Genomic DNA, 2,500 nt, shown 5'->3' with positions numbered 1-2,500 from the left:
CCTTACACCCACTTCCCTCAGCCGTCCACCCCTTCCCTTCCTCTTCTCCCTAAATCCCCTTCATTCCTCCTCTCCCTACCCCTCCACCCATAACTTCCCTCCTCCTCCTCCTGCCCCTATCTCCCCATACTCCCATTTTTCCGACCCGCCCCCTTCTCCTCATCCCCACCTACCTCCCATCCTCCTCCTCCTCCTCATCCCCACCTACCTCCCGTCCTCCTCTCCCCCAACCCCCTCCTCATCCCCACCTACCTCCCGTCCTCCTCTCCCCCAACCCCCTCCTCATCCCCACCTACCTCCCGTCCTCCTCCTCCTCCCCCAACCCCCTCCTCATCCCCACCTACCTCCCGTCCTCCTCTCCCCCAACCCCCTCCTCATCCCCACCTACCTCCCGTCCTCCTCTCCCCCAACCCCCTCCTCATCCCCACCTACCTCCCGTCCTCCTCTCCCCCAACCCCCTCCTCATCCCCACCTACCTCCCGTCCTCCTCTCCCCCAACCCCCTCCTCATCCCCACCTACCTCCCGTCCTCCTCTCCCCCAACCCCCTCCTCATCCCCACCTACCTCCCGTCCTCCTCCTCCTCCCCCAACCCCCTCCTCCCCCACCCCCCTCGCTCGTCGCCGTCGCAGGTGCGTCCGCGAGCGAGCCGTCATCAGCGCCCCCCGTCGCCTCTCTCTCGGCCCGGGCACCCAATCCTTCACCCGCAGTGCGCCGCTGATTCGCCGCGACGCGACAACTACGGTGAATTATTGGGGTTTCCGCTTTATTTAGGCTCCCGTCGGTGCATAATTAGCCAGCTGGTGTTTCACTCAGCTCGCCCTCTCCTTGTCCTCCCCTCTCCTTTACGCCGACGCCCCCCCCTCCCCGTTGCTTCGTCCAACTTGCCCCATGAATGAAAGAAACAGGATTAGGATTTTTTTTCTTTTTGCAGCGGGGTGGAGAGAGCTGCCTGAAGGTGTAATACACACACACACCTCCGTACTTTCTGTACATATTACAGTGTATATTGTAGGTATGTTACTTGATATATGTATGCATAAACGTAATGTATTCTCACACACATGGAGCTACATACCAAAATAACAAAGATTTTAGCCTTCACACCAGTAAGTCCATTCGGCGTCCTAAAATGGCTGCCATTTTGGAATTTATTGGTATCACTCACGTCTCTGTCTTGCATTTCTATGGTCTGTCTTAAGATGTAGACCAATTTTTTATTTACTATTATTATTATTTTTGTAAATCTTGCCTCCCCTACTTTCATCATCGCAAAAAGAAACTCGTGGTTATATCTCTTTATTATTCACAATTAATACCGTTTGACCAGATTCTGTTTATAAGTAAATAGACATATAAATGCTACAGCGGCATAACTTTTCACCTATTTTTTTGTTTTATTTATGTGCTTATTCTTTTAATCCAAAACAAACAAATCTATGCCCAGAAATAAATGGATTTGCTTGCCGTTGTCACTAAAACTGAATAGTGTGAATTATACTAACGATGTAAATACTGAACATAATGATCATTATGGTGGTCACGATGCTGTTGATGATAACAATGAGGAATGTGATAATTATTAGAGACCAGAATAATGATAATAAAAGTCCCAGTGTCGATTAAATTGATAGTGATAATGATAAACTAATGCACAAGAGTAAATAAAAAAAAATCTTTAAAATAACCGATAAAATAAGTTTTGGTATTTCTGCTCATGAAGGTATCAATAATCGAAATAGAAATAACAGTGATAATAGTAATAGTACTGCTGATGGTAATATTTCAACAATAATGATGATAACAACACTAGTCATATAATCAAAGATAATTACGATATTGATAGTAATAATCATTATTGTTATTTTTATCTTCATAGCGATGTTGATGAGGATAATAACAATAACGACAATAAATATGATGATAACAATAATGATAATAATAATGATACTAATGATGATAATGAGAGTAATGATAATAATAATGATGATCATAACCTTAATGATAATAGTAATAATATTGATAATAATAATAACAATGAAGACGGGGATGATAATAATATCAATGATGATAATAGTAATAATATTTTTCAAGAGTAATAATGATTTCGTTGATTATGACTACAATGATAATGTTAATGATATTAAAGATCATTGTAATAATAATGATCCTAAAGATAATAATAACAGTCATGATAATGATAATGATGAGGATGATGATAATAATAATAATAATAGTAATAATAATAATAATAACAACAACAATGATAATAATAATAATAATAATAATAATAATAATAATAATAATAATAATAATAATAATAATAATAATGATAATGATAATAATAATAATAGTAATGGTAACTATAACAACGGTGATGATAATGCCAATAATAAAATTAATGATAATAATAATGATAAAATTGATAATAACATTAGTAATAATAATTTGTAATAGTAAGAGTAATGATGATGATAATGATAATGAAAATAATGATAATAG

Source organism: Penaeus vannamei, chromosome 19 (assembly GCF_042767895.1).
Source record: "Penaeus vannamei isolate JL-2024 chromosome 19, ASM4276789v1, whole genome shotgun sequence".
NCBI lineage: Eukaryota > Metazoa > Arthropoda > Malacostraca > Decapoda > Penaeidae > Penaeus > Penaeus vannamei.
Note: the sequence above shows the minus strand (reverse complement) of the source record.